Genomic DNA, 13,638 nt, shown 5'->3' on the forward strand with positions numbered 1-13,638 from the left:
TTTAATGCAATTCTTTTGTCAGACCCCTTGAATTAAAGCTAAAAGTCTGTAATTCAATCATGTCTTAACTGTTTAAATCCAAGTCCACTCTGGTGGTTTACAGAAACAAAATTACAAAACTTGCATCACTGTCAAAAAATAGATGGACCTAACTGCTTTTGGGGGTATTTTAAATGGTGAACATGCCCATGGTTGATACAACAATTGCTGAATAAAAATATAGAAGTTAATTTACATGTAAACCAAAATAGCATGGCAAAAATTGCTTGTTTTTTTAATGTGTGTAATGTGTGAACCTAATTTAAACGGGCTAGTAAAATTCATGTTTAATTACAGATGTCACTAATAAGCAGCTAAATGTCAAAGACTGTGTGTGATATGCCCCTCATTTTCTCCCCTTTCTCTCCTTACATGCCTCATTTACTGATTAAATATTGATAGCTCGTTAACCAGCTTCACGTGTAAGTGTTTATGTTAATCCCAGCACATCATGATAGTGTATTTTTTTTTTTATCTTAAAATGTTAAATTTAGTTTTTGTCTTGTGATGCCAACTGTTAATACAATATATAATTACTCACATGGAAGTTAAGTGGTGACCGCGCTGATTTGAGATATTTTGCCCCATAAAAATATGATGTTTTGAGGTGATTTCTTATTTTGGTCCACTCTTCCAGGCTGACATCTATACCCAAGCTGAAAAATGGCTGGGAATGGGTGTAAAAGCAGTGTGTAAACACTAGATGTTTGTCACATCACAAATAATTAGCTTCCCCCGTGCCATAAGTTCAAACATATTCAAACAGTAACTCACCTCACCTTTATTTGATAAAATGCAGCAAACCTGGAGTCATTTACTTAACAGCATGTTTATGTGGAACAGGGCGTTCCAGACGCTGATGTCAGGTAAAGAAAATGAATTTAAAAACTATAAATAAACAAGTCTTCACTCTTTTTGGCAAACAATTTCTGCTGCTGCCAGGCAACTAATGAAGAGGGCAGAATTGTGTAGGAGAAATCTAATTTCATTTTGAATTTCAACACTACACCTTAAGAAAACACAAGGCTTTCAATTTAATTCACTGTGTGCTCCCAGATAAATAAATTTGACCATTTTTCAAAAAAATTAAAAAACAAAAAACAAAAAAAAAACAAAACATTGCTGAATGAAAAATATAGCCAGTTACCATGGCGCTTTTTGTTGTTGTTGTTGTTGTTGTTGTTATTCAGCAGAGTTTCTGATTATGAATCAGGAATGGGCTTCATTATTTAGCACACAAAGACTGAGAGCAAGCAAAACATCCACCCACCTCCTGGCCTGTGTGTTACCAATAAACAACACAGTCAAAAGGCTTTTCACTCCAATAAAAGACCTCAGAATACACAGCAGACAAGCTTGTGCATAAACATACAAAGAGGATGCAGAGCAGAAAGCCTGATTATTACCTTCACTTGAAGAAATATTCTGCAAGTGGAGGCTGAGCTAAAACCGCTGATTTTTGTCCCTAATAGTATTGAGATCTAAACAATTAGAAATAGATTTTTGGATATAAACAGCATACTGAGTTGTGGTAAGAATATTTCCCATCGGCTAAAATGTTAACATAGACAATAAAGCCCTAAAACGCAGAGCTATAGATAGCCTTAAGCTTGATATTCAGGCATAAACGTTTCACCAGTCTTTATCAGATATGTTCAGCAATGCAGGATAAATCTTTGAGGGTGTTCCACAGGTGTTATTTTTAGCTCATGATCCAATGTTGAAGCCCTTCAGCTTCCTCAACTTGGGAATCAAGCCAAAGTTGGAAAATTTGTTCTTATTTTTCTTAAATAACTGTATGCTAACTGTAGCATGGGAGATGGTTGGTCTCGTAGGGTGTCTTGCATTGAAATCTGCTGCAATGACCCGGTTACTGCGTTCACCAGATATCAACACAATTTCGATCCGCTCCTCACGTGTTAACCTCTTCGACATGTCAATGGCTGTGAACAAAGAGAAACTTGTAAATAACTCATGAAAGAATAAAGTTACGTTGAAACCAAGCACACCATTGTCTTTCTTGTGACATTACCAATAAGTTTGATGTGTCACATGGCCCTCTTCCTATTGAAAAAACAAAAGTTGTATTCAAGATGGCCGACTTCTAAATGGCCACCATGGTCGCCACCCATCTTGAGGAGTTTGCCCCCTCACATATACTAATGTGCCACAAACAGGACTTTAATATCACCAACCATTCCCATGTTATTACGGTGTATCCATATAAATGGTCGACCCTGTATACTTTACACCAACATCACTTTTATTATTAACGGCTCAAAATTATATGTGTTTTGAAAAATACAAGTGAAATACACAGTACAGAGGTGATTTTGGAGCATTTTGGAGCAGTTCTCTTATACTTTGGAAAGTTGAATGGATGTTGAATTAGTCTAAGCATAGCTTTGGATAGGCAAAATCAAATCAACGAATATAAGAATCAATGGGAAAAATGGGAAATAGATTGTTAATCATACTTGAATAGGTATTTTACTGCGAAAAAACAATTAAATGGTAATTAATGAATTTGTTTGGTAACATTTATAATATAGCCTGTGACAAAGGGTGCTATTCCCTCTAATTTACAGTCTTTTGTGTATTTTTTTTTTTTTTTACTAAAGTTACTACTTTGTTACCCTTGTTACACTAGGGTAACAATTCAATATTTCACAGAAAAAAAGTCTAATTAATTATAAGTAATGTGTCACTTCTGGATATTTTTGGGGAAAAAACAAATATTTTACTATCTTACACCTTGAATACTTTCAAGTTCTGGCTGTAATATGGAGTGCCTTTACCTTGCTTTGATACATTTATGCATTATATTAATGTACATGATAGAGGTTTAATTATTAACTATTTAATCCTTGTTTTACAAATAATAATGTGATCAAGATTGTCTTTCATACTTAAAGAAAAATAAACACAGCATGGATCAATTTGATCTTCTAATGATCAACTTTTATAAAAAAACAAAAAAATGGACTTCCCTTTTGTGATGAAGGGGGGGGTAGGAATGTCTTATTTTTGTGATGCTTCCACAAATAAGATATTTATTGTACATTATTTTTCAAGCATGTCAATAATTTAACATAGCAAACCCTTTAAAACATACAACTCTTTTTTTTCCTTTTCAGTAAAAACCTGAATTGTTTACTTGATTGTACACTCAAAAGTATTTATGTCCAAAATGCTGACGTTAAGTAATTTGATTACATGTAAATTGTTACTTGTAGAAAATGTTAAATATAATGGCATCAGGTTAAATGAAATGTATTGATTTTTATACGTTCAGTTTATACCAAGCAAATTTCCCCTAATCATTAATTATTTGACTAAATAAATAAATCAACCTTTTAAGTTTTTATATTTCAGCTGCATTTTATTCCAAATTATTGCTTCATGTTTATGAAGACTAAATAAATTAAAATATTCCCTTTATTCTTTTTTTTTTTACAAAACATACTTATTAATTCCACTTTAAATCTGGGGTCTTTAATCTTGGGTAGTATTATAAAGTGCCCTCTAGCACAGATCCTGTGACTGTCACTGTAGTAGTGACATTTCTCACATTTAGATCCATCTGGTGTCAGTGTGGCTATGCCCATCACTTTTGTAATCTAATAATGTTTTCATAATATAAAATAAAATGGTAAGAAGAGAGGACTTTCAATAATTATGTAACTAGTCTGCATAATTTTCAACGTTTTTGTCAGATGTATTACTTACAGATAGTAGTCTTATATTATTATGCTACTACTTAATTTCCATAGAGGTAAATTTTTTTAGTTCTTACAGCTAAACTATGTTAATAATGTTAGCACTAGAATTACGCAATAGTATTTCACTCTGCATTCACACCCTCATCATATTTGCAGTGGTGCATTGCACTTCTTAAGTTAAATCTGTTGTACTGTAATGTGGGAGAGAGAGTGAGGTCTGGGAAGTGTGGCTAACTGAAGCTGGTAATGAGCCAAGAGGAGAATCATCCTATTCCTGTACTTTAAGTGATGTTTTGAGCAGAAACTTTGATGAGTCAGAGCTGACTCATTTACCTTTCATGCTTAATAAAATGTGTCCAAATATTCCTCTTTCAGTATTAACACTTTGCAGTAATACAGGAGAACCTGCTGAAGAGACATGAGTCAAGGGAAAAGCAATTACAAGTATTTTACACAACAGTGATCTTAAGGTGGCAAGGTCAAGCAAAAATACAAACTGTAGTTTTAGAAAACTGAGTCAAAAACACAGACAAACCCGGAAAGGAAGACTGATTTTATTAGACAGAAAATAAGATAGGGGTCTTAGGAAGAAAAAGGGGCAGAAAAATCAGATAGGACAACACACACTAGAGAGAAAGCTAGGGACTATTTTAGATGAAGGTCTTTCCATTTGTCTCTCTTCATTGTGGCCACTGCTGACACAAGAAGAATCATGCAGGTCAGAGCTGTTTCAGGCCAGATTAAGTCTACAACTGATTTTAGAAAATGAGTTTGTAATTATCTCTCCACAGAAGCTCAGGGCAGATGTTTGTAATAGGGTTGTCCTTTTTTTATTTTTTCATAATGAAAAAGGGGCTTTGACACACACACAAACATAAAACGTCCAACAATGCTTTTGAACAAAGAGTCCTTGACTTCGACCCAGTTGGTCTCTGGATGTTGCCATGAGGGCTTTAGCAATAACTACATGGCCACATTTCCAATAGATGTTCTTTTGTTGTGATGAGTTTTAGTGCATTTGGCAAATGAAAAGAGAGGGGAAAAATGTTTCTGCAGGCTTGTACAGAAGCTTTAATGTTTTACAAATTCATGACTACTTCAAGCTAAAATACACTCACTTCATTACATAAACCTGTTCTGCTGCACATTTACATAAACATCTAATCCATCAATCAAACAGCAGCAACTCAATGCATTGTAGCATGGACGTGCTTATGACCTGCTGAAGTTCAAATCAAGCATCAGAGTAGTGAAGAAAGGTGATTTAAGTGGCTTTCAACCTGACCTGGATTTTGGCACCAGATAAGTTGGTGTGAGTATTTCAGAAACTGCTGATCTGTTGGGATCTTCCCATACAACCAGTCTGTAGGGTTTGCATATAGAAGAAAATATCCAGTGAGCTGTAATTGGCCAGAATGCTTTGAGCAGACAAGAAGTTGACAATAACTCAAAATAACACATGTACAACCAAGGTGTGCAGAAGAGACTGCACAACATCTCGAACCTTGAAACGGATGCGGAAAACCACACCAGGTACCACTCCTGCCAGCTATGAACAGGAGACTGAGGCTTCAATTCACACGGACTCCTCAAAATTGGACAAGAGAAGATTGGAACAATGTTGCTTGTTCTGATAAATTTCTCATTCTGGTGTGGTAGGATCAGATTTGGTGCAAACAATGGATCCATACAGTTGAGCTGGTGCTGGTAGTGTAACGGTGTGAGGACTGTTTTCTAGGCAGACTTTGGCCACCACTAACTGAGCATCCGAGCTGAGTAGTGCTGCCGACCACGTCTTTTCCTCTATCACTTCAGTGTACCACCTTCTGATGGCTGCTACCAGCAGGATAACACACCATATCACAAAGATCAAATCATCTCAAACTGTTTACCAGATTTCATTGAAATATGTGCTTTTATTTTCACGTTTAGCTCAATGTCAGGACAGCATAGCTAATTTGAGTTTAATCACTAGCATCCCACCATTAATGAGCCTTTTTTACATTAGATATTTGAACATGTCATTGCAGAAAAAGCAGACGTACTTAATAACATTAAGAAAGACTTCAATCTAAATGGGTGTGTGTGTGTTTCAGAGCTCTGTTTATTCTCAGTCAGTCTTGCTGGGACACTTAATGGAACAGAGCCATCACTAATGTTATTAGTTACACCTGTGCTTGTCGAAAACAGTCAACGTGCCTGCTGTGAAAAAGGCTTCCTGATCTGCCACAAACATATAAACATACACTTGTAAAATTTCTGATTTGGAAGATCAGAACAGATGAATTTTTTCCCCAACTTTTTTTTTTTTTTTTTTACAACTTTCTTACTGTCTGACATTTGATACTAGGCAGGTAGTGTGCAGTCGATTTAGCTGGTGTGTTTTTTTTCTCGGCTTGCTTTAGCTTGAAACAAGGCTGATAAGAACGGTTACACTGAACCAAAACAATAAAGTTGTGGGCTATAAAACTAAAAGACTCAGCTGAAACCCAGCAGAACATTTAGTTCCTTTCAGAACTGCAGAGTCAGATCATAATCATCTGTAGGTTTGCTACTTTAGGCTTTCTCTTGTCTGATACAAACAGCATAAGCTCTTTTCAGACATCAGACATTGCTGGCTGATCCTACAATGGCCTTGATTGCTGGAACTATCCAGGGTATTCAAGAATTTGAGACTTCCTCATTACTCATTATCGCAGGATTTCATGATCAAAGTTATTGTCAAAAGCCAACCTTCAACAGGAGCTGAAGTTTTGTTTGCTGCCTCCAGCAGCATAGCAGTCTTTCCTCTGAGTTTATTTAACACCGACAAAAAGGATTGCTGATCATCTTCAGCGTGGTCATTTATGGACGTAACCCAACACAGCAGGGACTCCTTTAATTACTCGTAATTATCAATTATCCACAACATGAAGGCGGGACCTGTCAGGATCTAGGCATACACATTGGGTAGTCTCTTTGCCACCAACACACACAGAGGTGTTGTTCTGAGAGAACAAAGCATACTGACTTAACGTACAGTAAATTCAAGGTTAAGAATGTATTAATGTCAGTGCACCTGACGTGACTTGTGCTGTATTTGCATTGGCTTCCTGTGTAAGCTTTACACCTTCTCTTAATCTTACCCTCTGCCCTAGGAGGTGATCCTTCAGTCTCTTAATAACTATAGGCCCAATGTGAAGATACATTTATATAATAAATGCTGCATTCCATTTTTTTTCTTGTTTCTTTCTCTCAAAAGGTCTCTCTTGAAAAAAAGATTAAAAAGCTCTTTGACCATTTTACCTGTAAAATACAGAAATGCAGATTATGATCATTAGCAAGGCCATATCCTACATTTATTTACTGATACAAACTTTATTAAACTTTAGTGAATGGATCAGACAATATGCGCTGCATAAAGTCTGATTAAAGTTCATCTGTTTGTTGCTGCTCAATGAGCCTGTCTCTGTGTTGGAAATTATGTTTTTATCAGTTATTGGTGATGACTATAGCATTCCTGTGTCTCATGTGTAAATGCAGAAACTCTCCTATGATCCTGTATAGGCTCATGCTAAAGTTTGAAAACTATTTTAAAGTCTGTCTATATTCTGGAGTGATGACCGCACCAGTGAATGATGGAACACTCGACATCAAAGGAGAACGTGTTGGATATTCACGAAGGCTCTGGGGTGTGTATGGACTCGTATAGGTGCTGAAAAGTGGGAAAAGCCTCATGTTCAGACAAACCTAACTACATAAATAAAAAAATACAAATAATTAATAAAATAATACCATTATAATAACAAATAAAATGTCTGTTAAACTTCCATGCCAAACTCAAATGAAGTAAGCCTGAAATGTGTGATTTGACGAGTGCAATTTCCAAAACAATTGTGTTTTTGATGAGCTCAGTAACTCGCAGAGATGTACACACTGCATGTCTGAGTAATAGTTTATACAAAAAATAAAAAGATTAAAGCAGCTTTAAGAAACCATGCCTTTGCATGCATACAGTCTGCTTTTATAGCTGTTTTTAACATTCGTCACCATCCACACGCTGCCAACACTCAGCTTTAGTGATTACATAATTTTTAGTCGTCTGACCTTTCCCAGGTGTTTTTTGGAGTTAAATGCCTGACTGAATTTACTTGCTCCGTACCTGGCCTCGGTCATCCCTCTGTGTGCCTGCTTGTATGCAGATGTGTCGCCGCGTTTCTTCTTTTCAACATCAAGAAGACGAGTAATATTGTTAGAGCCTGAATGTTCACATTATAATGGTGCAAGGTAATGGTCACTGGCTTTGATGAATATAAAAAAGTAAGAGGGTGGCTTGAGTATCTTTTGTGGGCATGAATATAACTGAAAGTGGTTTCTTAGCAAGATAAAAAATAATATAAAATACAAAATAATCAACAGAAAGAAGCAAAATAGAAATTATTTTGTAGTTTAAATCTGTTTTCAGGTGGTATGATGTTGAGGTTACAGCAATATGGTCCTGGGTTTGACTCCAATGGGTGCCTCAACCCCAACCGGCTATGGCAGATGGCATCCCCTCCTTCAACCTGGTTTCTGCCTTTTAAAAGGGAGTTTTTCCTCCCCACTGTTCCCAAGTGCTTGCTCAGAGGGGGTAGATTCATTGTTTGGTGTTTCTCTATATTGTTGCAGGGTCTTTAACTTAAAACACTTTTGAGGTAGCGCCTTATGTGATTCGGTGAATAAAATTGAATTGAATTAAACTATCCACTTGACCCATGACCTCTGGGATAGACGTCAGCCCAACTATGACCATGAATTGGATAAGTAGAAGGAAATGTATGGATGGAATCTGATAAATTAAAATAAAAAGCCCAATATAAACATAATAGACGTTACTGACAGTGACACTTTAAACATTGCATGCTATCAGCAGGCGTGCAGTGCCTATATTTACATATATCTCACACATACATCAAGAGACACAGCATCACTGAAAACCAGAGCTGAAAAGGTTTCAGATGATGCAGAATCTTTAAGCAGATAAGAAAATACAGGACCGAGTAAAGTGGATGACATCGTCAGTTATTGTTGAAGCGAGCTCCTGCTCGGGAAAGTCAGCACTGTTCATAACTGACATCCCATTGGGAAGCCTGTACACGCTTCCCGCCTTTTTATCGCATTTCTTCTGAGTCAGCCTGCGCTATGAACAACAAAATATCTTCTGGGGCCTGCAGCTAATGTGACATCCCCTATAATCAGCCCAGATCTATTTTCCTTTACTAAAGACAAATTAGACATTGGGCCTTTTATCACCATTTAGCTGAAATTATTTAGACAATGCTTTTCTGACAGAAGAAAAGCTTAGAGGGTGATTTACACGCCACACAACTTTTTAATTCACTGGGCGTCTTCTCTCTAAGTCGATCACTGCGCACACCATCTATAATTAGATGCCAGTCATAATGATGAGAATCTTTGTAGTGGTGTTTGAATTAGATTAAGGTAGTGTGTGAATTAGATTTCAATCTCCCAATAGCCCGGTGTAGGCGAACGTCATTAGGCCTGCTTATGAAGCCCTCAGCCATTCCATTAAGTTGTTTTCTAATTAATTTCAGAGTGTGTGTTCAGTGTGTAAATATCACAGAAAGAGGAGACGTTAAGTTTGAAAAGTCATCTGCAGCAGCTAATGTATTCTCATTGAGTCTCCGCATACAGAAAAGATATAGCACAGAAAAAATCCATCCTGGCCTGTCTTCAGCTCCTAGAAGACGCAGAGGAATAACACATATATCTTTATTGGACCTGAGGGAAGGAACACTTTATTCTACATGTGACTTTCTGATGTGGATATGTGCGTGCAGTACTAGCCGACCCTCCTGTTTCACAAGCCAAGTGATGATCCACAATAATTTGCATGTTATAGCAGTAAAAGAAAAGAGATGTGTTCGAGTACTTTACATAAGGTGCAGTCTGCCTCATCAATCAGAATAAACACACCAACAGAGCTCCAAGGAGGCCGCTTATTAATGTTAACTGAGTGTTCTCTAAAAGCTGGATAAAGATATTTTTGCACATATCTACAAATGTGTTTAGTGGAATAACAAATGAGTCATAAAAATGTGCTTTAGATGCCATTTCCAGAGGGAAAACGCACACTAGAAACTAACAGGTGACGGAGCTTGCATTTCTGAGACTATTTTGTGGTTGGTGGTGCAGATAACTTGGCAAAGGGGCAACATGACATTACATTAAGACATTTCCAGAGGAGCGTTTGATGGCAGAAAATGATTCTAACAAACATCTGCAGAAGGAGCAGCAGTTCTTTTTTTCTTTTTTTTACATCAGTCTTTCAGAATCAAAGAACGAGAGCTTCTTCCCAACACCGTCATTTCACACGAGCATTCAGTGATCACACGGGGAGACATTTATCACAGAGGAGGTACCGCCAGCAATTTCCTCACTGGCAGCAGCCTCAACAGACCGAGATGCAATGCAGCAACTGCTGCTATTAATGTTTTCCTTCAGTTTGTAGTTTTTAAATTTGCATCGAGCCATTTATTTATTTATTTCACTTTGTATGTTGATAGTAGAGCTGTCACATCTGATTACTTATCAAATTTTTTTTTAAATCTAACTGATAAAGTTATAGTAAAAGACAAATTCAGAACAAAGCAGTAATCTATGGTGTAGATTAACATCACAGTGCAGGGTGTATCAAAGAGAATTTCAATTTCTGATTTCAAAAGGATATTTTTTTAAAGTAATGGCTTGGAGTGAATTTTAAGTTTTACATAAAAATGCTTACAATGTTGACAAACGCTCAATATGTCCCCCTCAAGATAATCAAACTCATCCTGTACTTTTGCAAGCATGCCTGGAGTCACTGATGTTGTTTTCTACCTACCGGCAACCGCGTGAAACTCACAAATCTGCTCTTTCTAACATTACATGTTTCGATCATTACTGCAGAATTAAAGCACTTTAAAATGGATGAGTGTGTTTGATAAACACAGTAAAACATGGTAAAATATTACAATTATTGTGGCACCCTAGTAGGTAGTGCAAGTTGTACTAAAACAGCATGTGGCTGTCATGATGTTAGTTTCTTGTTAAGTATGTGTTGAGTTTTGGTTCTTGTTTTTATTTAAATGATCTCTTTTCTCGTGACACTAAAAACGTGTTGACATTCTCCTGGTGCCTCCTGTGCTTTTCCTTCTTTGTCTCCCTGTGTTCCTTCTAACAGTGTCTTTTATGTGGCATTCTCTTCTTTCTTTGCCCCTGGCTGCTATTCTTCCTTTGTTTTCACCCTCCTTTTTATTTCTTACCATTGTTGTAGTCTGCTCCACCCTAATTGTTTCCACCTATGTCTCAGTTTCAATCAACCCAGAGTGTGCATACATACTTTGTCCCATGTTCCCCCCTCATTTTCCTTGGTCTTTGTTTCTAGTGCCATATTTTCAATTTGGGTTAATTCATTTTGGGCAATGCTTTTTGCTTTTTGTTCTTTGTCCTCATGTGTTCTGCATTCAAGCCCTCCATTTATATCAAATCACAAAAGAGGGAATCCTAGAAAAGAAATGTTTGCTGTAGTCACTTCCATATGCTATCACTTCATTATGTACACTTGTTGTGTTAAACTGCTTGTTAACAGAAATATCTAATCCAACAATCACGTGGTAGGCTGTAATAAGAAAAAGATGCTTGTCTGCGCCTCTGCCTTTGTCTGTGAATTTGTTCATTTTACATGTTGTATTAGTTTTATTGTTACATTTATGTCTAGTGTCACCTCCCTGTGGACATATGATTGTCATACAATATTGGTGATGAAATCTGTCATGGATATTTTAAAAAATGGGGAGTATTACCTCCTTCTGTCCTGTCTGGAGCTCTCACCAACATTGATCCATCACTGCTGTCTATTATTAACAGCTCATGAGGCAAGGTTGCATCCTACTTTAAACATGCTGAGGGAACTCCTTCACAAAAAACACTTAATCTTGATGACAGTTAATTTGGTAATTGTTTTTTTCAAACTGTAGAACGTCAGTTTAGGTCATTATTAAGCAAATTACAGATTTTTAAACCTTTTCAGTCTGGTTTCAAAAGCAGCACTCCACCGATACTGCTCTATAGCAATCTTTTAATGGCTTCTGACACAGGGTCAAGGTCAAGTTTATTTATATAGCACATTTCCAAACAGTCAATGTTGCACAAAGTGCTTAATAATGTAAATAGTAAGAGGATATGTTCTTTAATCATTTTACTCTATCTCAGTGCATCCTTTGATACTGTTGAGCATAATATTTACAGATATTTTACGTACTAAGATTTTGGTATCTCTGGCTCTACGTTACATTGGTTTTCATACGATTTAGATTTTCTCTGTCATCGAGAAAGTTCATCTTTAGCATTGCCTCTCAACCTGTGGGGCCTTCCACAAGGTTCAGTCCTGGGTCCACTATTATTTTCTTTCTACATGCTTTCCTTAGCTGCCAACATTCAATCTTTTATTAACATTCCTTATCAATTCTACATTCGTCTGTATAAGACTGTTCTCCCTAGTCATCTGTTTAACCTGAACTAGTAATTGGCTCTCTAGAAGTTACCTTGTTTTAAATACCAACAACACTGAGACCATCATTACTGCCTCTCCTGAGCTATATCCTGAATCAGTCAGGCTCTTGCTTCTTTTTGTTTATTTGCTAAGTCTAGCATTCATAATCTTGGCATAGTTCTACTCTGGACCTACAGCCTATGTGTCTGCATCTTTCATTTAAGAAACCTTTCTAAATTGTGAATTATTCATCATATGTATCATCGGGCTTAGACTACTGTCATGTCCTGTATAAACAAATCATCTCTATAACTCCAAGCTATACAAAATGCCGCAGCATAATGTGGATTATTAACACATTCTAGCAAGCGAGCTCACATCACTCCCATTTTATGCTCTTTACATTGACTCGCAGTTGATTTTGAATTCTTTTTCAAATTCTTACATTCAGAGTACTAAATGGCCAGGCTTCAGATTATCTGTCTCAGGTTCTTGCAAAATGCACATCTGCTTGCAGTCTTCTTCAAAGGCTAAGAATTTGTTAAATGTTTCTTATGCACAACTAAATACTATAGGGACAGAGTTTGTAGCACCAAGGCTTTGGACCAATCTACCATTGCAACTTCGACTCTGTGGACTCTTAAATAGCAGTTAAAAACCTTTTTGTATAAACAGGCTTCCTGTTGAGAATTTTTTGATTGTATTTTATTGTCTTTTTTTAAACTACCTGTTTATTTTATTGTGTCTATTTGTTTCTTTTTATCAGCATCACTTATTTTCTTATTTATTTTACTCTTTTCAGTTGTCACTGTGAAAGGGGCTTAATAGATACATTTACTTACTTACTAATAGTGAGTTTTTTCATTACTTAATAAATAATCATTTTCAATGTCCTGTGAATCGATTTTTTGTGTGGCTCCTGTGACTGTAACTAAATAAAATAACTAAGTGTTGTATAGTAAAGTATGACAGCAGAAGGAAACAGCGTAAGATCCTTAATTATAAGCAATAGTACATACATAATAATAATAATTAATCATAATACTATATTCTGTATTTAAAATACTCCTATACATTATCAATAATATTGAACATAATGCATTCAATGTTACATTTTAATGTTACCAGCAGACAATATTTTAATATAACTTGTTTTGACTGATTTTATTCAGCAGGGTAGTTAATCTTTAATATTGTCTAGAATAAATTTTTGTAATTTAAAAGCCTGACCGGGAAAGACTTCAAATTAGATTCAGCTGGATGTCTTGTAAGCATAGCATTACTTCTTCCTATAATGATGTTCATATCTACTGTCCCAAACAACCTAAAAAGGAAATAAAATACAAATAATCACAGGCTGATGAA

This window comes from Pelmatolapia mariae, linkage group LG23 (assembly GCF_036321145.2).
Source record: "Pelmatolapia mariae isolate MD_Pm_ZW linkage group LG23, Pm_UMD_F_2, whole genome shotgun sequence".
Lineage (NCBI taxonomy): Eukaryota > Metazoa > Chordata > Actinopteri > Cichliformes > Cichlidae > Pelmatolapia > Pelmatolapia mariae.